The sequence below is a fragment of the Falco punctatus genome (genome assembly GCF_963210335.1).
Source record: "Falco punctatus genome assembly, chromosome: 6".
Classification (NCBI taxonomy): Eukaryota; Metazoa; Chordata; class Aves; order Falconiformes; family Falconidae; genus Falco; species Falco punctatus.
Window position 1 is genome coordinate 85,732,187 of NC_137585.1, and position 27,959 is coordinate 85,760,145.

Sequence of the window (27,959 nt, forward strand, 5' to 3'; positions counted from 1 at the left end):
GTACTGTTAGGGTCCTCCTTGATCTCTTCTTCTGGACTTAGCAATTGTGAATTGCAGTCTTTATGGAACAACTGTTTCAATAGCAGGGTTGGGGTGGGCTACTTGCTTTGTTGTCATCTTAGGCTTGTTTTTGAGGACAGTCTTAAGAGAAAGCAAAGCATCTGAGAAATGCCTTGGATCCAGTTTTCCTACTTGGAGTATGGTAAGACCACCACTCACTCGACAACATGTGTCAAACCATGAAGTTTTAAATGGATTTCTGAGCCACAGTTGGCAGCATGTGCCATCTCATTAGAGACTCTGAGATGTGGGGCTTCAGGGGAGCATTGCTTCTGCTCCTGTATAGAGGACTGAATTTTAACCCTTAGGCTGTTGTAATGTCATGCCTCATTTGTATGGGTAACTGACTTGCTCTTTTCTGTTTCCTTATAGGAATGATGCAGATTCCAGGAAACTTGGATTGTCCATGCAATTTCACACAGCATGCATGTTGTGCTGAAGGAAGATCCCCCTAATTTTGGGAGAGGTGAGATCCCATTTATTAGCATTTTTGACTCATTAATGTAGCTATTTTCCTTATTATTTTCTTCCATACTTTTTTTTGTAATGCTGCAAGATATATATGGTCTGAGATTTACCCTCTATTTCCCTGCCCCAGGGAATGAAGTTGTTCCCACCTGTGTTTTATCACAGTAAATGGGTTCTCCATTTATGCCCTAAACATTCCACTTGCAGTAATGTGTAATGCTTCTTTTCTGCAGAGACATGTAATCCAAGTCACAATCCTGCTCAAACTAAATGTTGCTTTACAGCCTGGCATCTTAATCTATGCATACAAAGTCTAATTACATGAACTATTATCTTTTATGTTATAATATATCATGAGGCCAGAATGAGTGTTTCTGGATGTTCAGTTTTGATTTAGCTCACAGGTCATGACTTCTTGCAGAACATGAACTGAGTTCAGGTTCCTTGGAGCTGATGCTGTTGTGGATCTGGGTTCATAGGTGCTCTGATTCCACTGATGATAACAGGGGACATATCATACTTCACGTCATGTTGTAGTTTCAGAGGAGTTTTTGTTACAGGCATTCCAATGATATTCTTATTCAGAGCACATACCTAATTTCAAGCAGGCTCTGCTAGTCTAGTGCCATTAGACATATTGTTTGCACAGTTGGTAGAATTTTGAGGAGTGTTGAAAGTAACAAGTGGATTCACTTGTATCTTTAAATTGCCAGGGAAAAACAACCGTGCAATCATTTTTTTCTGTGACATTGCCAACCGCAGCCAGCTTTGTTGAAAGTATGTAGCTTCAACATGTGAAGCATTGATGACTTTATTCTCTATCACATTTAGAGTGTGTAAGAGCTCACCATTTGTGTTTTACAGCTACTGAAACAATTCAGTGTACAGTCAATTGCAGTCATTGAAATCAAAGGGAGTTTGCTGTCTACCTGAGCAGTAACAGCACCTTCAGCAAAAGGCAGAAGGATTGGCTGTGGGACTTGGGATATCCCAGGAGGAAAGGAAGATGAAACAGTGAGGTGGTCATGGGGAAGGAGCAACTGCATTCAGTGAGCATTTGGAAAGTGTGTACCCCATGTTTATAAGCGGAGGAGTCCTAATCTGGCTAGCAGGACTTGGGCAAGTAGCTATATGCAGTGATTTGGGAATGCTCAACTAGGGCAACTGAGCATCATGCTCAAGAGGAAGTTCAACTTCTGAATTGTCAATGAGTGATTCAGAAAAAGCAAGAAGTCATCTTACTGGCAGTAAGAGTAAGCCTGATTTCTGTCTTCTTTGCAATTGTATTTATGCAAATTTTTTATCTTGTTGCCAGTAGACAAGTTCTCTGCAATATGCTGAATGCATATCAGGGCTTTTTTTTTATTCCAGCACCTCTCAGGATTTGAGTAAATGGTCCAGGGACTGATCTCACTGGTACTTTCCCCAGAAAAATAGTCTGTTTCTGCTGCTGTATTTCCCTGACCTGTTACAGAGGAGATTGTGAAGAAATTTTGAACCAACTATATCTTTTGTTTGTATTTAGCTTTTGACTAATTGTATCATTTCTTTGCCCTAGAAATTATACTAGCCCATATGTGTTACAACTCTCAGGAGGAAGGATCAAAAATCTCCCATCTTCCAGTGTAAGGGGAGCACTGTGGGACGGTGAAAATAGTGAATGTTCGGTTCACAGTTTTGCTCCTGCACTTGCCCTGTCATTGACATCTAGAGCTTTAGCTGTTTCTCAGTATCTCAGTCACTAACTTGTTGCTCCTTACATTTAGTATAAGACCACAGCCCATTTTGTAACATTTGTTAATCTATGAAGGATAAAATGGAGCTTTTAACCATAGCTGATGCCATGTATGTCTTATTCATAAGTTCTGGAGGTTCTGGAATGCAGGCAATCATATTTTCTTTTGCAATATGGGGACAATAGAATGCTGTGATGCCTATTTCCCTCCATTCTTTTCTCTATTTCCTTTTCCCACACATTGTAGTTTGTGTTTAGAAAGGTTTCTTTTGATCCTGACTAGGTGATTTTAGTTTCCAGACCTGTGCTCAATGACTGCTTAGCTCAATGACTGCTAGGAGCCTAACAGCTATACTAGAAACTGAAAAGACGTGTCAAAGGCTTGGAAATGTGAAGCACTAGTTCAGAACACGGCACAATCTGTCTTTCAGTGAGTTACAGTTTTCAGAGGCTTTAATCCAACTAGCTGAGAATTTCATTGGCATGGTTACGCAAAGGAATTGAGAACTGGTCATCTGCAAAGCAACTTTAATATGTGTAAGGTTTTAAAAAAGTTTGCTCACGTTTGTAAATGCCAAAAATTACCTGATTTTTGCAGTTCCTTGGGAAACTCAGCTGCTTTTCCAGATTATTGTTATTTCGTATCTTTTTTTTGCTACCAAAAAGGCTGAGAAACCATACTGCCTCCTTTAGAAAAAGCTTTGTTTAGGTGCTAAAAAGGCAAAACCAGCCTGCAGAAGCCTCTTCTTTTTCAGCATCTTTTGAGGCTGACTCAGGGTTTAGCTTTTTGTTTTTCCTCAATGAGTGACCTTCACACACAGCAATCCCTCTAAGTAAGCTTATTCCACTTGCTGTGAATTATCATGCCAATACAACTCTTTTATACAAAGCTTCATATAGAGCAAGAATTTTCTGTCTTAAAAACCTCTCATCAGTCAAGATGTCAGAATGCATGTATACATCTTCTGCTCTGAAATTTCAAGGGGGTAGGTTTGGGTATGAATATACTTTTAAATGCACAGTCTTACTCCAGGTGCCTTACATTACAGCTTGCTGTCCATGGCGTTTATGTTCCATAACAATATTAGAATATGCTGGGGCTTCTGTGGCCTAACTTCCTATTGTAAATCTCACACTGAAACCCTTGGTTGTCTGAACTGCTGTATATACAAGGTATATATATAGAGAGAAGGGTACAGCGGCATCCCTTATCACAGCAGAGAAGTCTGCTTCGTTGCACAGAGGAATTAGTGTTACTGTAGATGCTTTTAAGGATAAATCAGGTGCAATTGCAATGTTGAAACCACAATCCCATCAGTCACTAATAAATAGCTGCCATCTGCTTGAATGTATGGGTGCTGCATACATTTCCTTTTAGTTCCAGGAAGTTTCTCTTATTTCACTGCAAACGACTAATTTTCAGCTCTCATATATTTCCGTTTGCCTGTGTGTCTTCTCAATTATTAGTGTTGTGCCTATTTAAAACTGAGGTTTTTGTCTGTATACCAGCTCTTAGTAAAAAGGAAGGCAAAATTGTCAAAAGAGGTCTTTTGGGATAGTGGCTACTTAATATATTTAAAATTCAATGACAAAGTAATCATTAAAAATATGCAAAACCTTTGATCACCATCAAAATCTTTCATGAACTTAAGAATTGAAAATATTTATGTGGACACCTGTGCAAATCACCTGTGTGTTTGTAGGTATTGTATTTAAAGGGCCTGGATCACCTGCTGCTCCAGCTGCTGGGCATCTAATGCCCTCAAAACCAGAGCTGATTCCTAAAAAAAATTTCTGAAACAAGTAACAGGTTGCAAAACTGTTTTCCTTTAAAAATATTTAATTTCCCACTTGCAATAGCTGACTATGTAGTAGACAACAGCAGGTCAGATTTAAATGTACAATATTTGCATAATTGAAAGAGATGGTATTGATTAATAAAGTCCACCTGATATGTAAAGTACCTTTAGTTTTTTTTTAGTTTATGTATACGCACACACACACACACAAATATCTTGGACAGGGGGTTCATGTCCATAACTTTTGTTTGCATAAGTAAACCACGTTGAGGAAGAGCCCGGTAGAGGTATTGAAGTTGCATAACTACTTTATAATTTAGGACTATGATCACAAATTGAGGTTCTGTTCTATAGGCTTCAGAATAGTGATTTCTTTCCAAATATAAGCATCGTAACTTAAAGTAAATAAATTGAAGTTTGTCCTGTAGTCTGTAGAAATGCAGACAGAATACATTAAAAAAAAATAAAAATTAATGTAGTCAGCATTGTGGAACAACATCACAGCCACGTCTCTTGAAGGTCCTGCAAACATTCTTATTTTCCAATAAAGGTGGTCTATAAAGTCCATTTTCCCCATCTTTCTCCTGCAAAGAAGCTAGGAAGTGTGTGGGCTTCAGTCCTTCTTTCACATACATTACAATTTTGTCTCGGCAAATTTAGAAATCACATTTAAATGTTTACAGGTTCTTTCCTGTGGGATCTTCAGAAGGCATCTCTGAATTTTGTTAAACTGTGCCTTCAGCATAAGCATTGCAAATTTGTTCCAGTATATGGGAAGGGAGAGATATCACTCATCAGCTTAACAAGATTTAGAATTTCATTTCTCCTACTCTGTAGAAGACCATCAAAACCAGCAGCCTCGATGATCAACCTGTGTCCTGCTTCCAGGTCTATATATTGTTTCATGTTATGGTTCTGTAAGTCATTGCCTCCCGCAGCACAATGTAGAGACTTTCAATTGCAATCAAGATGCTGTTGTCTCAAATGTTCTTCTTACAAGTGTCAAAAGGGTACAACAGGTCACTAATGAGTCAAAGCTGCAATGGTTCAAGCAGCTATTGTGTGTGAAAAAGGTCAGCAATTTTTTGTTGACTGCATTAAGTCAGGAATGTTCAAAAGCTGCAGATTTAGGGTCAGCAGCTGGAACTTTAAAGCATGTGTCTATGTAACTGTTTTAAGTTTGACCAGAATGGAGCTTTCAAAGGGAATATCCTAATCATCCCCATTTACAAATCAAATCCCCTTTGATTCACAGTGCAGAGCAGTCTCAGAGTGTCTGAACTCCCCTTCCACAGAAAATGTTTTGCCTGGAATGTTTTTAGAGATCTCGTAAGCTCCCATACTGATGTGATCAACTGTGCTCTGTCACAGCCTTTCCCACTCTTAAATGGTTTGTTCTCACTTGAGTTTCTCTACTTGTCTAAAGAGGGACTTCTCAATACACTGCAGGATGGACAACGTGTATATAGATGTTCTTTGCAAGACAACCTCTCTGTGTTTTATCTTTAAAACTCCAGAAAAGAAGGTACAATTTGAGAATCAAGGCATATTTTGGAGTGTGGATAATGATTAAAAAAAAATTAAAACAGTCAAAACCTAAGAAAAACAGGCTTAGGGCATGTTCTTTAGAAGACAAAGCCCACACCAAGCCTCAAGGAATTCTGGGCTTGCCAGAGGACTGTGTCTGCTCCTTTCCTTTTTCCCAGAAGACGAATCCCATGCAAATTAGCTTTTGATGATGTATGACATTAGGGGAGAAAAGTATACAGTTAAGATTATAAAACCGTCTCTCTAAACTGATCTTTTGTTCTGCTGGCTAACTAACTCCCTACTTTTAGTACAACTATTTGGTTGCATGCTCTGGAAGGAGAGGAATGTAGCTGAACTGGCTCAGTTCCATAATAAGGAGTTAACAGAAGTGGGATTGTATCTGGGTCCCAATTTGGGAGGGACAGAAGTGCTTTTGTTTCCTTGCAGTGGAATCCTGCAGGACAGTTAAACAGCAGGGAGAAAACTCAGCAGAGAAGCGGTAATATGACATAGGCTACAACCTGTGCAATGCACAAAGTTATACATACATACCATGGAGATTATGGACACTCCCCAATTGTAGGCACCTAATTTAACTGCCTGATGTCACTTACAGCCAACAGGAAGAGCAAGATAGCTTTTTCCCAGGGGAAAGAAAAAGATATTCCTTGATCTAAACTGCCTCTGGAGCTGACTCCCCCTTGCTCACTTCCTGCACTAATCATAGAAGAAAAAGTGCAGAGAACAGCCAACTACCCTAAATACTGAGAAATTCACTGATGTAAGCATCCACCTGTGCACCTTTCCCAATCTCACAGGTACTGAGGGTTTCGCAGTCCAGGGGTCTGTTCTAAACACTACTCAAGGTAATCATTCCTCTGCTGGCTTGTCAGATAAGCCAGTCCTCTGAAGTTTTATAGAACTGAGTTATTTTGAAAGTTAGGATCACCCCCAAAATGAAGAGACTGAAGGCTTTTAGGAATGCTGTTTTATTTCTCCTTTTTCTAAAAGAGACTGTGCACAGTTTCTTGAGGAAAAAGACTTTTATTTAGGAAAAGGTTTTGAACTCTTTGGTTGCAACAGCCTCCATCACAGACTGCATACAGTTTTAAGAGAATGGTACTTACAGCAGAATGATTAATTCAGAATTCAATTGAGATAACTTGGCTGTTTTGTAATTGCCTACGAACAAACTGATCTTCCTCATGTTTTTTTGGGATTCAAAGGAAGTATTTACAATGATTACAAAAAGTGATATGGTGGAATTACTGAAAGATTGAAATATTTGTGGAAGTTTTGCAATATTCGTTCAGCTGTGATGGAAAACTCACTTCCAAACTTTTCTAAGGTTGCAATTCACTGCACAGTATTAAATTAAGTAATTGCGTGTAATACTAGTGCATACAGGGAATTCCCAATAATCTGGATTTTAATACTCCACAGTAAAGACTTAGTCACACTGAACCCAGATAATCATTCAAGAACTCAGATAAGCATTTCACAATGAAGAACCTAAATGTATGCTAGCAATGACACTAGCTTCAAAAAGACATTGCATTCTAGAGACTGAATAAAATGTCTAGCGAGTGTAGTCTTGTATAATGTCTGCTTATATATCAAGATGCCTCCTTAAAATAAGAGCTCTTTAAACTGATTATGCAACACATATAGTACGAAATGACCTTGCTGTACTTGCAGAAAAGAGCCTGAGCTACTGTTATGGCCTACTACATGCATTCACAAATTTCTTCTGAATTTCTTAAATATGTATTTATCTATTGTACCAAAACAAATTCTTCTAAGCTGAATCAGCTTCATACATTATGAAAAGTAGAAATGTCAAACATGTTGCTCATCATAAGACCACTAGTGCACTTCATCAAGTTATCTGTATCAGAGAAATGATCATCCCATTGCTTCAGGCCAAGCTGTGCAGTAGACAGTGATGGGTTAGTATGACTACAGAGAAAGCCCAGTCCTAATTAACTGTACCTCATTCTGTGGAAAAAAAAAAAAATCTAAACATTTTATTTCTTTCAAAGCAGGAGAATTTCACAGAAGCATCAGGAATAGAGTTGGAGAGATACATCAAAACAGGCTGTGGCAGATCCAGCTCAGTTCCCTGGACTGCCCAAGTGAGGAGCCAAGACTTTAAAACCAAACCCAGCCTGCCCACGCATGCACACACACACACACATTACGTTATGTACTTAATGTTGCAGTATGCATCAGTCTCAAGTGATAACTACGTTATTACTAAATATATGTACTAGATATTATACTAGTGTATTTGCCTGTATTTCCCAAGTGCAAGTTTGAAACCCAAATTGTGAAATTTGTAAGGAAAGTAAAAAGAGCATTTTCCCTAACCGACTGATGCCTGTGAGCAACCTCTGAAGTAAAATATTATTTTTCAGTATAAAAATTTTGTCAACTGCTTCCTTCTCAATGAGGCACACAGCCATGAAGTTCATCACGTATTGCCCTGTATTGAAACACGCAAGATTCACAAGCCACCTGGCCTGTATATCCCCCTTATCTACCCATGGTTCATCCACTACACTACCTACTGACACAAGAATTCATGCAGTGGTTCCATCGGGCACCCCTGCGACCCTGCTCCCATCCAGGGCTCAGTGGCAGCAGCCGCAGCAGAGCCCCCTCGCAGCCAGCGAGCGGGTGGCAGCCCCCGCTGCGCTTCCCCGGGGCCAGCCCGCCGGCTGCGAGGCGGTGCCGCTCCCCAGCTCCCAACAAACACCAGAGGCAACAACCTCCTTCCCAACCTATGAGCCTCGCATCTACCACTACCAGCCAGATTTACAATATTTTCCCTTCAGGGGACTTTTTAGCATTAGATGTGCCAGGAATTTCATTAAAATGCAACATTGACTTCACAGCTCAAGTCTCTGGCGGTTTTCCCCAGGAAAAACTGGCAGGGTTGATCCCCGTCTGCTCTTCCTGTTACACAACGTCATGGTGCTTCCTACACACACCACTGAGTTATGAGGATGCTTTAAACTTACATTATTCTTCCCACTTAAACAAGATGTTGGTTTTATTGCCTGCTAATAGTACAGAAGTATTTTGATGGTTCAGAGTGTGGCGGCTGACCCACAACTCACTTTGTGCTATTGAATTCAATGTAAATTGCGGGAGAGGACAAAACCTTGTGAATGTGAGCTTTGAATTCGAAGAAAAGGCTTCCTTCTGGGAAACGTTTAAGCTAGGAAAAAGCCTACTTGAATTTATTTTTTCTAATGAGTGTTTTGTTAATAAATATTTCCATTGTCAAGGCACCAGGAAAACTGGTGGGTCCCTTGGGGTCAGGCAGTGGGAGCGGGAGGGCTCCCCAGGAACCGCAGCTGGGCAGGGCCTGGCAGCCAGGGCCTGCCTCACCCCACCCAGGAGCAGGGAAGGTGGTGGCAGCCCCAGTCCCGGCCATCAGGCACCTCCCTAGGGACAGGCCGAGGCTGGGCCACAACATGGGCCTGTGGGTATGCCCGGCTGGGGAGCTGGAGATCAGCTCTGCTGCGGCATCCCTGTGGCAGAGGCTGACGGGGGACCTGGGCTGTGGGCCGTGTTGGGGGAGCCCCAAGGGGCCTGAAATGGAGCCCTGGGCCGCAGGCAGGGCAGTGCGTGGATGTAAGTGCTCGCGGGAGGGAAAAAAGAGGAATCAGCCCTTCAAGACTACACAGCAACGCAAATACCTTTAGCAAGTTTACCCCAAAATTGCTGCCAGTTATGATTATCTGGCTGCCCAGAGTTTCCATTGTGTAAATATCAGATAACAGCAACTATGGACTTGCGGAATACAGAACTGTAACACATAACACATTGAAATTGGAAGCATTGGGCAGGAACCTGAATTTTGCATGGAAAAGAAACATATCCAGATTTGGAGTTGTATTATATGTGCACACTTAATCGATTCAACAGACTTTGTTTTTAAATGGACATAAGTCTTCCACACAGTGTTGACATTTGCTCTCCCAGGGTGCCTCTGAAAACATGCAGCCTCCCTGACCCCCCTTCCTAAAACAAAAAAAAGAAAAAAAGAAAAAAGGGACATGCTGATGGAGAGCTGAGATTTTTTTTTTTTTTTCTCTTTTCTGCTTATAAGCCAGATAGTAAATAGTTCAGAGCAAGTATTTTGTAGACTGGAAGAACATTTCATTACTGCCTAATCCAAACAGATTCATCAAGAACCTTTCAACTTACAGGTCAAACTTGTGAGTGAATGTAAGCTTTATTTGTTTCACTGAGATTTCGACTTCTCCCTTCCCACCTCCAGTGCAGTTACTATCTCACACAGCTTAAAATGGGAAACAAGAGGTCGTCTTCTGCTCCCCAGCACTAGTTTCTTCCCAAGCCCCACATCTTCCTTTGGGTTCCCCAGCATGCTTCCTCTTCTTCCTATAGCAGTGGTTGTGCTGTTGAGGATGGGGCTACCCCACGCATCTCCGCTAGCCGTAGGGCAGGTGTACCTGACACTACCATTCCTCAGGCCTTCCTGCTGCTTTTGCCTGGGGAGATATGTAGGTCCCAGACAGTTCTCCATTCTCAGTTTTCAGATCTGCAACTGTGAGAAAGATGAAATAAGAAAGAAGGAAGTAACAGCAGCTTAATTTCAACTTTTTTTTTTTTTTTTTTTCTTGATAGCGTGGGAACTGATTTTCACTAGGTTCTGGACCCTTTCAGTTCATTTCCCCATTCTCCTCAGAGAAACAAAGACATTCCTTATTTCTTTTATTTCTTTCTTGTTCCTCTCTTTAAGGGGTTGGAGACAACAGAAGGTCCCTCCTGACTATCTGTTTTCCTCCTGGTGTCAGGGAAGTGCAGAAAGCAGCCAGTTCTTGGGACTTTTCAGTCCTGTCTGAGTAACAGTAGCACCCAGCCCATCAAAGCTTCGTTTGCAAGAGCATTACCCATCTATAAAACGTTCCGTGAACTTTCAGAAACATTTCCCAAGTCTTGTAGGAGCACAGACTTGAACCCTCAGGTTAAAAAAAAAAAAAAAGAGGGGTGGGGGTTATGGGGTTAGGGGGCTTGAACAGAGTACATCAGCAACATTGTACCATATACATTTGTAGCAAATGTGTCACTGTTTCAAATGACTAAAAATATTGAAGGGAGTTTCCCAATACTTTTTTTAAATGGACTAGAAAGCCTGCTGTGATGGAAGACAGTGTTTCCTCAGCTAAGACACATATTTTGCGGTCTCAGCTCTAAGTTCTTAGTGTCGGTCGTTGACAAACCCCATGCGATGACATGAAAATTGAACTCTGCCATCAATTAAGATTCAGAATAGATAATCATATGACCTGGTAAATATTATTAATATAAAGAAAATCTTAAAAATAATTATGTGCACTCAGAAGGAAAGCATAAACATCAATCCAGACATTTAGAGCTTGAAAGTTTGTCTACATAAAAATTATGATACTGATTTTAAGAAAAATGGAGTTATTAGTTTCAGGAAGGGTCAATTTAAAATTGAAATACTTTTCCTTCTCTTAAAACTTAGTGAACAATGTGACATAAAATATGATATGTTCTTTTATTGTCTTTCCCTGAAATAGAATGGTAAGAGAGAGGAAGACATTAGCATCTATATAAAATATAAACCATTGACTGTAAACTAAGAAACAGATTAAAAATGCGTAGACAGTAGGAATCAGAGACTACTCACTGTTAAGCTGAATACAGTATGTGATTCACAGAAATGGATGCAGATCTAGGGGGAAAAATAAATTTCGGATTTCTGTTCACCCAGTTGGAAAAGTGGAGCACAATATTCACATTTAGGATCCACATTTCTCTTTCACCTTTAGTAAAACCTGAAAACTTGATCCCATTTTACCATAGATCACAACTATCCAAAGCCGATATATGTGAAGGGGAAGATGGGATTCTGCAGTTCCTTCCCTAGCAACGTCTTTGAATCAGTTTTGTTTACTCAATTTTTTACTGCAGAATTTCTTAGTCAAGAACAATCTCTATGTCAGTTATGCAGACCTTCACAGACCTGATCAGGTATTTTAAGCTAGCAAGGGGTATCCCCATTTGAAATTTATTTATCAGAGTTTTGCCATGTCTGCAGAAAACATGTTTCAAAACAGTGAGAATATCACACTGCCATCCACAAATCCAGCCATTCATAACAGCAGCAAATCTTTAGCCAAATACATCTCCAAGTGTTTGCAGTTAACCAGGGCCATGCATCCCAACAACATATATATTCACAGCAAAAACACAGATATTTTTGCTTTAGAATTATTTTTACTGCTTAAATGTAAAAAGAAAATGTTCCATTATAAGTACAAGCAGTTAGACACAGCATCTATTTGATCAAATAATTTTCTCTTTACTAACAATATAAAAGTCATCCTCTTTTGTCAATACATCTTGTCTAGTCTAAAAACTTCCAAAAAATACAAATATTTCTGAGAAACAGGCACACAGATTCTTTATTAGCAAGATTTATTTACAACAGAACGGAATCCGTGCAGATCAAACCTACAGTTCATCTTAAAGTATTTGGACAAACTATTGCCAAGATATTCCACATAATTGTCTCATTTATTTTAGTTCATTCTTCTAAGCTCAATACATGTGAAATAACCCATAACCTTACATTCCTAGCGACCACTGGAATGACTTCAAAAAATGTCATCAATATAAACCATATGGAATAAAAGACTAAGCATATCTCAATGCTGTATTAAAAGAGAAGAGGAAAATGCACTTTCAAACATTTCTGCTTTGACATTCTGGCCTACCAGCCATTTAGCCTATAAATGAGCGGATTTAGTCTTTTATAGACTCTATTCTTTCTTTCAAAAATTGACTGATTCATCATTATTATTATCAAACCCACTCTGTTAATTTGCTATGAGTGTCTTTCTGCAGGGACACATCAACAAAAAAAAAAAAAAAAGCCAACCATTAAAATCACCAAATCACATGTAGAAGCGTAACACTAATTTTAGTTGAATCAGTGTTGAGTTTGAGGGGAAGTGTGAGGGGGAAAGAAAGAGGAACTAATTAAATATGCTTCAAAATATTAGGTATTAGAAAACATAATCTTTTTAGTATTTGTTATAAAATAGTAAGCCACTTCTGAATGTTGTCTCTTAAAGGCAACAAAAATTTGGCTTCCATTGCCAAAGCCACTTGGGACACTTTGTAGTGATTTTAGGGACATGACAATTAAATGTAAAACCATAACCTAAAGATTCAATTATTTTTTCATTTTGCATGAAAAAGAGACTGAAGTGCTTTTATTCTCTATGTTAGGAGCAATTCCAATATAATAATAAATTCAATATAGATATCTTTCCAGAGTTGATTTGATATATCCCAGGTAAGATTTTCAGTGAGACTCCCAAATAAGACCTAAGGCTCTTAAAAAAAAAACCAAACAAATCCAGATTTTATTAGAATAGACGACACATTTAACCTTTTAATTGACAAAAATCAAATGGGCAATGCAAGTTAGTTCACAACCCAAGTTTATTCTAGTTGTCTCTTGTCCATTGTAAGCCTGCTCGATTAGTTTCAATCAGCTCAGTAGCTTTCTTGGTTGCAGCAGACATTGCACAAGATTTTTCCAAAGTGAAGGGATTTTTTTGTTTGGGTATTTTACTGTGCAGGTGTCTTTTGTGTTTTTTTTTGTGTTTTTTTGGGGGGTGTTTGTGTGTGTGTGTTTTAAATTGTTTTGGGGTTTTTGTTGTTCAATATTCTTACTATCAATTTTGTTGCTTGCTTCTAGAAGTGATTAGATTGAGACATGTTAATGATACGGTGTTAAGGATGCATTTGCTTCCTATATTCAAAGAACTTTCTGTAACCTCCTGTTCTCAGAGGTTATCTCAGAGATACATGGTGTGGAGTAAAGCAACTCTTCTGTAGTGCTTTGAATTCAGAATTCTACTGCAGTCCTTCCACTAGCTTAGCATCATGTTCAGGAAAACTTGCTTGTGTTGTCAGCTGTTCAAGTAGGTACAAAAGAACTTGTTTTTAATATGCAAATATTTTCTTGTTTTCTAAATGGTCTTTTTCCCCCTCTCTGACTCTCTTTATGTTCTTTGAATGTAAATGTGACTTTCTAAAATACAGGATGAAAGAAAACAGACAAGGAAAGTTCTTAGAATTGCATTTCACAGTCCTTGCATATTTTGTTGCTAGTGGTGTTGTCTCTTTTAAAACTGAAGTTTGTCTTTACTTACAAGTCTCCTGAAATTGCTTCAGTTTCATTCATATTTCAGTTAATAAATTAAGCATCCCTGCTCTCTCCACCTATCTCTTATGACATTCTCCACATATAGCTTCTCAGAATATTCAATAGCAGTGCAAGCAATTTTGATGTCCTCTACCGTTTGCTGAATGTATTCAGTGTTCGAATTCATATTGAGGTTTTCTATGTACAGTTGTGGTCAAATCTATGATAAATTATCTTTTCATCAGTGTTATTAAATGTAGCACTCAGACTATTTATCAATTAACATGCTGTAATCCTGGAGGAATTTGTATGAAACTGGATTACACTTGCATAAAGAATTCCTATAGTTTCTTCAGAATCTGGCAAATTACATGTAGGATTAATCTTCTTTCCTTTCCACTTCTTCCCCATCCCCCCAACAACTTTTTTCCTTTCCCCTCCTCTGTTGATATACTCATTATTTTCTGAATAAATGCCAACACCATAGCAGATTTTTCAAAGACTCTCATTGTAGCAGACATTTTGAGCTGTGGCTTTGACAGATTGCACATTTTGAAAGTGCGATACTGTAGCAAGCTTTTTAGTAAATTTGGCAGACTACATACTGTCTTGAAATCCACTGATGAAAAGTGAAAAATCTATTAGATGTAGGTTGGCAGGATACATGTGACCTGCTGACAGGCTGTGCACATATTTTATTCGATTCCAGGAGCAAGGAATCCAATTCTCAGGGGTTTATGAAGAATTGCAGTAAATGTCACTTACAGAATGAAAAAAAGACAGTCATGGAAGAATTAGATTGTAGGAGATGACTGAAAAAGGAATTATAAAAGTCATTGTCTTACGTATAGGGGTTTTACTGAGATTATGATTGGTAGGGTATATATAGGAACCATGATAGTAGTGTGTGTTATACTGCTAAAGAGCTGCTTTGATTATCACCCCTTCTTAGAGAAAAAAAAATTCAAGTAGAGGAAACCTTCATTTTCCAGTGCTCAAAATACAGGCTTACACTTGTGATTTTGACTCTTCATTTTCAGTGCTAAGTCTGGGACACTCAGCATCCCATGATTGTTCTGCAGGAAAGAGCTCAGCTTCCAAAAGCAGACAGGGTTTTACAACAGTTTACTTGCAGGCAGAATGCTGCTCTGAGTTTTCCTTGTGGCTTTAAAATCTGTTAACTTGCTTGGTGATTCCTCAAAAACCATGTCTGTTACACACAGGCTTGTACGAGAGGGTATGAAACCTAATACTCAGTGTGTATGGACACAAGAAGCACCCTGTGTGTGTCTGTGGCTAACCTGCAGTATTATGAGCTTAGTTTGAATACTCAGGCCATGATACTTCCCAAAGGGGTGATAGGACCCTCCTCCATCCTTGATTACATATTTTCACCTCCACATTTGTATTGGAATTGGCTTTTGGCACCCTATGGTTATTTGAATCAAGCTGCTGATCTAACAGAAAACTTATTATAACAGAAAAGAAAAAAAAAAAAAGTTCACAGCTGGATCAGGAGGCTTGATGGATGTATGAGTACTAGTGCTGATGCAAGGAGAGAAGGAAATATACCGTTAGGGCAGGTAAAGGACAGAACTACATATTGGTAGTGACTTCACTTTGCAGTTTTTTTAATGCAGTGATGTGTACTCATCAAAGAAATAAATGGCTTACCTAATTCTCTCCAAAACTGTGGTTAGACTTCGAATGCTTTTCAAACAATCACATGTAAAACTAGAAGTATCTACATTGCACCTCACTGCAGTATAAGTGAATCTTAGCAGTTTCTTCTTTCACCCCCTTCATAGAATTCATATATGAGATAATAATAGTGGAATGTTATAACAGATCTTACCAAACCAGACAAATTGACTATCAGATTTTCTGTCTTTTATGGAAGCATACTTCATGCCATGTTCATGCTTATTTTCATTCCTTAAGATAAGTGGTTGTACTACTTGTGTGTTTGGAAATTTCAGTGTTTGCATGGCAAAAAGAATACGCTATTCTGATTTTTTAATATCCTATATCCTTCTTCAAGACATGTAGCCTTAGCACTGACCATGTTGTGATGTACTAGTGAAAAAACACATAAACTATTACTTATTACTTTCTAATTAATATTTGCACAGGCAGGCCAAAGCAGGTCGTATCATATATTTTCCATGTCTATGCCTTTCTTTGTAAGTTTTAGGGGCATTAAACAGGTGGGAGAAAAGATAAAGAATGAGAAAGATGAAACAAAGACTCTTTCACAAGAGAAAGAAATATAAAAAATTAAAAAAATCAAAACTACAGAGTTTGGAGTCTGTAACTTTGGATTTTAATATTTGAAACTAGTTCCTACTTCTAACACTATTTTGTGTCTCAGAATATGAAATAATGAAAATGTTTCTCACATGAGAAACAGGATGTAGGGATTATGATCCACAGTGAGGTCTCTAAGTGAAAGCCTTGGGTTCTTCCATTTTAGACTTGGCTGAGAGACCTTAGACTGTTTTAGGGAGACCTATTCTGTTTAAGAGGGACCCACACTGGCACTGGAGACAGAATGCAACTTAGTATGTCACAGGAGATAGCAGATAGAAGTGTCCTAAGGGGTTAGAGGCATTTATAGTTTTTGTGAGTGGGTTGAGATGTAAAGGAGAGAAATTACAGGCTCATAAAGCTTCTTATAAAGACATTCATACTGATCTTTGCATATCAGACATGGCCAGCTGCTGATATGCAACGTGGATCTGTTCTGAGGCACTTTTACATAGCAGCTAGAAATCCAAGAGAAGGGTTGCACAATTTGTAGCCTGATAAACAGTTCTTTTGGCCATGAGGAAAGGAACTTAGGATGCAAGGAAAAATATGTGATATGGAAAAGTAGTCAGATTGCCCAGCTGGTCACTGACATGTGAAGTCCTCTTGCCAGAGCACATGTCCTCCATCTTGCCCCACCCCTGTATCAGAAACTGCTTAACAAGCACGAGCCAGACAGCATGGTACTGATGTCTGAAAAGACCGGAGAAGGAAAATTAAAAATAGGTGATATAGAAATAGAGGGGATATAGGCAAGGGGGTGGATGTTGGGAAATAAAGGTAAGGAGGGAAATAAAGGTGCTAGGAGGGAAGTTAGAAACACTGAAGTAAAGTGAAAGGGGTATGTGTGGAGGGAAGAGTGGAGGAGGAGGTATATAGGTTTTGGCACCCTTGACCTTGAAATACAGTTGTCTCTGAGTTGTGGATAACTGTGCTGATGTTACAGAGAGACTGAAGCAGTCAGATTCATAAAATTAGGTCTCACAGGGTAAACAGTAATACACAATCAATTATAAATATCACGATGGCATTGGCTTGTATGATTTGTGTTATAAAGGAGGTATTTATAAAGAGCTAAGATGATATTTTATGTGTTTTCTATAAATAGCATAGTACTTTTCTCTGAACTTCCAGTATATGCTATTGTGATGGGCACTGTATCAGATGAAGTACGTTTTTTGTTTTGCTCCACTATGTCAGCTCCCAGTTTAAGTATTAATTTAGAATAACATACCACCCATCAATCACAACTTCCATATCTTCATACTTTCCTTTGTTGTCATCTTCAATCTTGAACTGGCATGTTCCAAATATGTGTCAGTCTTTAATCGGTGTAGCCAGAATGGCATCCAACCTTTTGCAAGTTTTAGTGTACTGTTTCTGAGCTGACATCTGATCTGTCAAATTCACACCTCTTGAAAATGTGAAGATGTAGGCAACAGGGTTAGTATAAGAATTATGTAGTTGCGAGACAACATGTATAAATGCTTTTCAGTATATTTTTTTTTTAGCAACATATAGAGGAATATTGTTGTTCTGTCATTTGTATTAAATGTGTGTCTTTTTTTAAAAAAAAAGTTCCCACAATTCAAATTATTCTCCCAGTATAAATACATGAAATCATCACCCTTGGAACTGAGGCACGATCTTCAGGGAAAATATAATTCAATTTATTGCAGTTTATTGCTTCTAAGGAGCAATATAATTGTGAACAGCAAGGACTGACCTCCAAAAGGAGAAAAAAAGAGAATCCTCTACAGATTTCATAACAGTGATACTTTTTGCCTTTTTTTTTTACTTTTGTTTTCACTTTGAATGCACAATTTAATGTGTTTTACTGAGCTATGAAACTACTTTCTTCAGGTTACTGGAGAGGAATTGATATTCTTGCAGATGCATGTGATCTAGCTACTTAGTTATAGAAAGAAGAATTGAAAATGCCTTGCTAGTTGCATGCATTTTTATTAAAAGGTCAAATGTACAATATCTTTGGACTAATCACTTTTGCACCTGTCTGACATATAGAAACACTTTCACAGAAACCACTAAACAGAAGCACTTGTGCAGACAGACAGACTGCTCTAAAATGTATTAGGGACTGAGATGAGAGAGGCACCCACAAGTGACAGGGCTAAAGTAACCATGTGGACTGTTCACTTGCTTTCATGTCACTGTTCAGAAATATGAAGTCCCCACCCAAGATCTGATGTACCACAGAGTCAGGAAGAGAAATGTGTAAACTATATGTAAGTCCTTGGAAGGGCTTGGTTCATCAAGCAAATGAATTGCACACCAAGAATGATGAGTTCAGTTCGTAGTAAAGAAACAGTGACCAGCTCTTTCGAGTGACATAATGGCCAGCGCAGTTACTCAGCAGTGGAAAACCTAGGACTGAATTAACAATTTTTGTTAAAGAGACAAGCATCTTGAACTCCCACCTCACAAAAAAGTGCCATGGACATCAGGGTACAAGCAAATCTAAGCTGACAAGGGTGAACAATTTCACCTGTGACAATATTAGTGCCTCTGTGCAGAAAGGAGCACTGGAATCACAGGATAGAGACACCACAGAAAAGCAAGTAGAAACCTAAGAATGGACTTTTACATGGATGTTACTGGAGGAAAAGGGGTGCTCTTGGGGTTGACTATGTGTTTTATGTTAAGGACTTATTGGAAAGTACATCAGTAACGCTGGAAAGCAGGAACACACCCCAGAAGAGCAAATCCACAAAGGAATGATTTGATTTTCTTATCAGTATAAAAACACCACTTGAAACATTTACTTACTCATTTACATGGCTCTTCTAATCAGAAGCTCTCTGAATTTGATGAGCTTTTCCACTGATTTTGATAGTGTAGGTTTAGGCTGCAAATTTAAAATTGCCTGCACCTCTGTCAAAGAAGTGTTGTATTACATTTCAAAAAATGTTTACCACTGATGATATGACTTGTCATTTTGATTACAAAAAGAGGCTCTGCAGGGAGTTGCTAATAGTAGCTCTAATAAACAGTCAGACCATAAAAGACCAGAAGGACTCAATATAAATTATAATTGTGCTTTAATTTACACTTGTTGTCTCACAAAATGTTCTCTAAGGAATCTTTCCAAAATAAGTCATCCATACAGCTGTTCTTAAAGGAAAAGGGGCTCTGTGGCAGAATGAAGCATTGTGTTTTACCTGCGGACAATAAAAAATGTTCAAATAATCTTGTTTTTGTAATACAGTGCAAAATAAAATATTTGAATGACAAATAAGACATTCAGAATTTGAGAGTTTGTAGGGACTATGTGTAATTCTCTTTATCAGCAAAACATGGTCTCTTCCCTTACCGCATCTGGGAGCAATATCATGTTAAGCCCAGGCAGCATCAACCATAAAGTTAAAGTGACAGGACATCTGAAGGGAGGATGTGAAGTTGCTTATTACATTTGCGTCAAAGATCAAAGCACAATTTGGGATGGGTCCTGATTGAATGTATAAAATTTAAAGGATATTTAAAGCTCATAGCTCTAATTAGTTGCTTACCAGACTGCTTTAATGGCGGAATAGGAATTTCATATAGCATAACATAAAGAAGGGAGCTCTGGAGCTGAAACTAAATAAAAATCTGAATTCAGGCAAAAATCTACCTGCGAAACTAGTTTTATTTTTTTGTTTGCTACTTTTTGCTTTCTACGATGGAATAAGATTAAAACCAAGATTTTTATTTTTTTTTGACAATATATAACACTTCTCACATTTCAAAACAGTAAGAGAGTAAGAGCAACTTAAGACTATAAAAGTAATTTTCAGAGTGTAGCAATGAGCCATATGCATTATCGGATAAGGGATAATTTGTCATTAATTTAGTCCTCTTCCTTTCTGTACGGCAGGAATGGGCAAATCAAATCTTGTCCACAGCTCATTAATAGTGGTCCTACTCCCTGGGTGCTGAACACCAGGAGTGCTTGCTGCACTCTGTCATCCTGACTTCTCTCTTTCTGTTTTTACACTAGGACAGTAAACACAGAGGTATCAACATTTAGACTGCAATCAAAAGATCATGCTGTTTTAAATAATCCTATTTCATATTTATTTCTTCTTGTCTTTCTTTCCTGTGGTGAATATAACGATCTGCTATTTTATGTAATTTCTTACATAAAGCGTCAATTTTAGAGGTTCTACAACTAGAAGTAAAACACTTAAAAACCTCACACAGTAGAATGGATAAAATGACCCTTTGTTCCCATCTGTTGCTTACACAAGTTAAAATGATGTACATTGAAAGTAAGGCTATTTAATACTTTGCAAATTTTCACAGAAGATTGATGCAAAGAGATATTATTTTTTTCCTGTAATTGTAATGCATAAAGAAAAAATGAGAGTTCAATGACTTCTTTGTTTTTGCTGCGGATTAAAATTTGTCTTTTAAAATGCAAAAAAAAAAAAAAAAAAAGGCTTAGAGAAGTGAGCAGAAAAGGATTTAGTCATGACCACAGTGTAAGAACTGTAACATAATATATCTAAAAACTTGTTTATGACTTTCTCTATTGGCTTTCCTAGCCTCTGAGCTCAAGCCAGGTAATACTTTGGGGATGGACAGATACGCCTAGAAAGTCAACCTGATACCAGATGGCCTTGGGGATGTTGTGAAATGAGTATATGTTTCAAAAGAGAAGCCACAAATACAAGGAAAAAGTGCATATTTAGCATTGGCATTTGAGTTGGCATAGCAGGACTGGCAGAGCTGAGCCACTGAGGCATTTTGAAGGTGAACATATGAAATTACAGCTGCCATGAGCTGGGATTCTTGGTCTGGAACGTTTCCTAATACCTCTTGAAACAAATGGGATATCTTCCATATCCAATCAACCGAAATAATCTGGATTTGTTTAATTTTCCGTGTAGAAACAATGATCCCATGGTAAAATAAGGGATTGGTGTGGAGTGACAGCAGTACATAGCAATCTCTTCCTGATTTTAATACCCTGTAAAGGAGTTGTTCTGGAAGACTTGGGATGTCCAACAGAGCAGTCCTCATTTCTAGCCATTTCTCTGCATTTCTATAACAGGTTATTTCCATATCTCAGCCTAGTCTATGCAAAAATTTGTAGCAGGTTTTGAGGCTTGTGCTTCAGTGGTTGCTAAATTTTCTTATTAACACTGAAAATATGACCACAGAAAATAATAGTTTTTTGGATCTCTCTTGCTCACCTCATTAAAAGCTGTACAGATATTGGAACACTGCTTTTATGGGAAATCTGAAGGTGTGCATTATTTTTTTAATTAATAATTTAAAAGAAAAGTTATTCTCTTTGTGCATATGAACTTAATCTTAACAGTGTGATCAAAATGAAATGCAAGGGACACACACAAAAAAGCAGGTCTGTAATAGCTGGCACAAGATGTTATACCTGTGGTTAGATTTCAGGCATTTTCCGTATGCAATTAAAAATCATTATATCTTTGTACAAGAGCATATTTAGGAAGTCTGACATGGAGAAAGTATTTTAGTGATTTGATTTACCATGTTCTTATGCATACAGTAATCTTTGAAAGGTTTCCATTAGACTGAGTGTTCAGAATTAACAATAGTTTTGCCTTTAATTTCCAGCTGTAGCAGTAATAATACAACCGAAAGTATTTTAAAGACAATTCTAAGCATTTAAAAAAACCCCTCTATTCAGCTCTTTGACTTCTTAAAATATGAACATTATTTTTTAAATATTGCCTTTATAAAGAATGTCAGAAAATAAAGTGTTGTTGTAAAACTTGGGAACAGTGCTTCACTGTTTATTTATTGATGTGGGATGTTCCAAATTTTCTTAAAAACAAATGGCTCTTTCCTCCTATTCATATCTTGGATTTCCAGACACAGTTATTGTTTAGGAATGAACCAGCCACCCATTTTCCTGAGTGTACTTTTTCCTTTTACCCTTTCACACTTTATTAGCTGTTTCCAGACACAGATGAGGCAGGAGCAGAGGGAAACATGGAGGGGAGAAGAGTATTAGCAAGCCTGTAAATATCTAGGCCACAAGCACAAATTGATACGTTACTACATGTTAACTGGTTGATAAATTTTAGGGAATGTCAGTAGTTAATTTCATCCAGTTAATACACTTTAAGGGTCATGGCCATGGAAATCAAGATGGTAATGCTTTTCTCCACACTGAGTACATTTAGTCACACGAAATAAAAAATATTTCTAATCAGAACCACATAAAGACTATGTTAAGTACATCTACTGAAGGTATCTTGCTTAGTTGTAGCAGCTGTCATGGATTTTTCAGCTAAGATAGTGACTGTGGAGAGCTTAATGTATCACAGTTCCTTCCTCTTTTCCTTCTCCCTACTCCCCCTCAAAGTGGACAAATTTTTTATTAAGAAAAAAAGAAGTAATAATGAGGACCTGCCTTAGCACAAGAAATATGGGCCAAAATGTGGTAGGGCCTAGATCATTATTTTTAGTAAAGTACTCTGTTTTGGTTCTGAAAACACTTACAACTAAGAATTGGCCTCTGCGTGAGGTAGAAGAGCCCTGCTGATACTGCATTGATGCTCTCGATAAGAATGTGGTCTGCAGAGTTTGGGCCACAAAAGCAGCTGCCATTATGATTTGGTGGTTGGTTTTTATTTTTCTTCCCTTTTTTTTTTTCTCCCTCTCTGTGTGTATGTGTGTCTCAAGAGCACAGCTGCTAAATTAGAAGCTGAGATTTGTATTCAAAGTGGAGGTGGAAGAATATCTACTAACTTTCAATATAATTGCTTATGTTGCTGAGTGGGTTGTGTCTGAGGTGTTTGTAGCATTGCAGAGTGATGGCTCTGCAGCAGACTGACAGAAGACTGCTTGTACCAATTAGGCACTGCTTCTTTAGCTCAGAAGGGGAAAGCTGAATGTATTGATTTCTTCCAACGTTTAGGACACAATGAATGAAACCCATACCTTCTGCGTTCTGGGATCTACGCCTGAACTGAGCAGACTGGAGAAAACTAACAAATGCAAGAACAAAGCAGCCTGTTAAGGATTCAGTTTTAAAAAGGAGTTGAAATATCTTTTTATCAGCTGACAGAAGTTTCTGAACACTTAATGATATCGTATGTGATGTAACGTAGAAGAGTTATCTTACGAACAGCCAGGAGCTTAGTTTGCTGTTGTTTACTCTTGGCTTTCTTGACTTCTAAGGAACAAACGGGCAAATGGAGGAACTGGACCTATTTGAAGAGCTGAATCTATTAAAATTGGTAGAATGGAGAGTTGTCTTACTAAAAATATATTTATAACTCTACTTCAAATAGAAAAGATGAGAAAATTCTTAAAAAATGAAAATGAGGACTTAAGGTGGTATAATCGTGTTCCTGTATAGTTGCTCCATGTATAGCTGGAGCAGGACCCAGCACTGTTGACTGTCATTCAGTTGATCCTAGTCTGTATATCTCACTGTCTTAGGTGCATAAAAGCATTTATATGATGTGAGCAATTGAAATGATGTCCAAGCATACATTATTTTAGATTTAGGGGTGTTTTATGTTATATATTTTCACTCTTCATGGAAATGAGACAGGAAAAACTCCTATCTCTGTTTTGCTCATCAGACTGAATTGGGCAATAACCTGAAATCCATCTGTAAATTAATTCTGCTGATTTTCACAGTCTGTGAATTCAGTGGAGGAAGACACTGAATGCAAGGCTTCTAGTGGTGCTTCCACACAGAAGTATGCATATGGCTTACCCTACAGGTAGAAATGGATCTCTGTGTTAATCACATGATTCATGAAATGGAGGCAAACACTGGAGAAAAAACTACAGCACTTTTTTACTGGCCCTTTTAAATGGATGTCCTTTCGGTCCTCCCCAGAGATTTGTAAGCATGTGCCAGAAATAAACAGCTGACCTAAGGAAGAGAATTCTCCCCTGTGCATCTGCTTGGGTTATAGGTTTATGGCAGTAATGAGCTGCGGAAATCAATCTTTTGTAATCTCTGCCCTTTATGCTTTACTCAAAGGGCTGCTGTCACATCTATAAATATTCCATTTGTGGATCTGTTTGAAGATAAAAAAGGTCGGCATGCAAAATCTTTGCTGTGCTCTCCAGTTGCTTATCCAAAAATATGCAAAACCTGGGGTGTTTTGGGTTCACTCTATTGATTTAGATGTTCCTTTCTACAAAATCCTGCTAATGAAGTTTGCATTTTCAAGACAGGACTTACAGCACAGGCAAGACTTAAAAATTTATATTGCCTATAAAATTCTAACAGAATAAACCTGTTCAATTCTATCTTGTAAACAAGAACCTGGTGAATAGCGGCAACACAAATGAACTGTAACAACTTACAGGTATAGCTGTTTATGCGTGTGTACTATATTTCCTCAAAGCTGTGCAGGACAAAGGAAGAAGGAAGGGTGGAAACACTGTTATAAGTATTGTATCATTCTTAAAGTTTGATACAGCTCATTTTTCCAGCTTCATTCATGTTGACTAATTGAAAACTAGCAATCCTAAATTGGAAAAAGAAAAAAAAAAATCTGTTAACACTGATCCCTTTCCAGAAATTCTTACATTATATGATGAGTTCATTATCTTTTTTACATTAACAGCACATATTTTGAAGTCTGTTGTTCATTTGCCCCGTTGTGCTCTCTTCTCCTTGTGCTCCAGTGGCAAAGTCACTTTCCCTTAGCAGTGGCCTATCCAGTGAGAAAATAATACGTAATAAAACAGGTTTCATAGGTGGGACTGCTTCTCCCTTGCTGCCTTTGCTGTGTTCTCATGGGAGAGCAGAAGTTTTCCATATGTATCTTGGCAACAAGCCATGGATGGAGAATATTATTTATGATTTAGCTGCTTTTAATGCTCCCTTATCTTTAGGGACAAGAGTATCCTATAGTCAGACCTCCTTGTCTTTGCAGTGAACCACAGAAAGCTGAAGAGCCTTATATCTGGGTATGGAGTGGGGGGAAAGACTATTAGACTCCAGAATTACAGCTCTCTCCATCTAGGTGGTGAAAGGCAGGGAAGCCTTTATTCTCACTGTTGATTGAACTGACCTTCTGATGAGTCTGTGTTTTCCCTTGTGCTGTTTTCATTATTCTGTCCGCTCCGGATGTCCGTGGAGACAGTATTTGCCATTTTACTGAGGTGATAGGGACTTCTAACGATGTAGAAATCCAACTGATCTCAACCATTTCCTTTGAGACTCCCAGCTTGCCTGTTTGATTATCCTCAAATGCCTTGTGTTATCATTTCCTGACTTAGATCACTTAGGAAGACATCCTGAAAGCTATGCTAATATAGGCTATCTGATTTTATTATAGGTTACTTCTGTGAGGTATGAACTTGTATTTAAAACCAAAAGCAACAAAATTGACAATGGAGCTGCTAAATGCACCTCTTCCATTAGTGGGTAAGGTCTGGAAACACCACATAATGAAAGGCTGATGGCTTCTGTGAGTCACAGCAGAGAAGAGACTGAGTTTGAGCCACAAATGCTGCTGTTAGGTACCACCTCCTGTTTTCAACTTGGTTCTTATCTGCAGTTTTGGATACCACTCTTGTTCTCAGCACAGTTAAGATCAGCACTTTTAATTAAGTGGATCTCCTCAAGTTTCACTGACTTCTGAGATTGGGGGAGTTTAATTTTTGGGAGGATCTTCTAGAAATGGAGTGATTGGTGTAGCAACAAGGACAGAAAATTCTTTACTGGACGAGAAAGAAAAAAAGAAACAAGTATGCCTTTAAGGCTGACACAATGAAAAATACCATGTGGAAAAATGGTTAGTACAGTGCTGACTACAGTGAGGATCCAAATTATTCAGGCTGATAAACCAGCTTAAACTACACTCTGTGCTCTGTGAAAGTGTATTGAAAGCATGCATTTGTTTCTATTATCCTAAGTCCTAATGAGAGCTCCATAGAAGTAATTGGATTTGCCATTGTTAGGATGGCAGCAGCACTAGCTACCACCCTGCATAACTATTGTGTTTAGCTAATGTTGTGTTGTGATTACCATCTTGTGAGGGTGGTCTTTCTTCACTCACAGCATTCTTCACAGCAGGCAACTTCAACCAAGTCTGATTTCAGCTTTCATTCCAGTTGGATTCATGCCCCTCTTTAACCTTGTCAAAGTCAAACCAGAGTGCCTGACATACTGCACGGGTGGTTGCCTTCCAGCGAAGAGTATTGCAGATGCATTCCAGACTTGGACAAAGCATTCCTGTTTGAGGAGAGGTCTGAAAATTAAAAATAAATCTTACAGAATTTTAAAGAAACTTTTAGGAGCTATGGTTTAAATTTTTTTTGCTTTATTTCCTTACTTGTGGACTTGTTCCTTTTAACATTCTCAGGAAACATGAGAATAGCCACTGGTCACACGACTCACCTGTAGAAAACACTCTGATGTGCTGAACTGTGCAATAGCAGTGAAAAAAAAACCCATTAGTGTCCTCCCCAAAACCAGGAATTGTATCTGATTGGAGCAGCTGAAACAGTAATGAAACAGCCGAGAGAAACTGGGTAGTGCAGAAGGAATTTACAAAGAATGCACTCTCTGCATCTTCCTTTGGTACAATGAATTGAAGGCCAACGTTAACACCAGAAGCGACTCCATATTGTAGAAACTGTCTGTGAGTCTATTTGTGTGCAAGCATGAAACTGATAAGCAGGCAAACATCTGCTAAAATTGAACTATTTGTAGGAGCTACAAAATGCCTTCATAAAACTTCCTCCCCCTGATTAACCAGTTATCATCCTTCCTTGCTGAGTACGTATGGGTGGCTGTTCTAGGTTTGCTAGCTTTACAGATATTTAAATATCAAACGTCTCCCAAATGCTGGAATTAGCGGGTTCTGCTAACCACAGTTCTGTATAAAGCTGTCAGGAAGCTTGATATCGACTTGGAATTGGAACTTCAATCCTAGTTTTCAGCCACAACAAGAAAGATGTTATTGCTATATTAGGATAAACTGCAGATGCGAAGTGCCTTGAAGTATTTGGTGTTGATTTATAACTGATACTCCCAAACCCTGTGGAAGTTCATCTAGCTTTTGCCTTGACCTTTCTGAATATTTAGTGTAGTTATTGGTTTTAATGGCACACACACTCGAAATAACTGTTTAGAGACCTCATTCTTCAGACACTGCATAATACCAATAGTACAATAGCATCTAGAAATAGAAGACAACTGTAAAGGCTTTAGACAAATGTGTCTTGCTTTACTGTTGACTTAATGAAGAAAGACATATGGATCTTCATGTTCCTAAAGGAATGTGTTGGACTGCAAATAGAAATGCAAAATGGAGAAATCCAAGCAGTTAATTTCCATACTACATTATGAGATTAGAAATATGCTGATCTGAATAGGAACTGTAAAAATGCATAATGCCTTTTGACAGAGATCATAAATCATGGGCTTTTCAAGGCTATTAAAACAAATTCCATCCACATTGGTAGAGCTGTTTTTAAAATACTTGTGTTAACTAATGGCTTGTGCTATGTTTTGAAAAATATGGCCTCCCTTCCCAAGTTATTCAAGTTATTTCAAGAACTTAATTTCATTCTCAAATGTATAACACCCCCCCCCCCCCCCCTCAATTTTCTGATGTAGTGGTTCTAAATTTATTGATACATAAAGTATAATGCTTTTAAAATCAGGATGAAATACTGAAGGTAAAACCTGTGTATGCAATGATATTGTGATAGTATCCACAAGGCAGTAAAACAGAGATGTAAAAACAAGTATTTATGTGGTTTTCTTTTTCCTTCTGGAATTAATAATGTGCATTGTTTTGATTTTGTTTATGTCTAGATTTAAAAATATTTTCAGATAACTTATCCTGGAAAGGCTACATAAAAAGTTTGG

The 27,959-nt window shown here is 38.1% G+C and overlaps 1 protein-coding gene across 1 annotated transcript in view; it reads left to right on the forward strand.

Annotated features, from left to right (window-relative positions):
- Positions 1–27,959, forward strand: part of IL17REL (interleukin 17 receptor E like) — a 123,002-nt gene extending 95,043 nt beyond the window's left edge. The window contains exon 17 of the mRNA XM_080393999.1: positions 1–27,959. This exon is cut by the window's left edge and continues 43,223 nt beyond it. The gene's annotated coding sequence lies outside the window, so the exon portion shown is untranslated.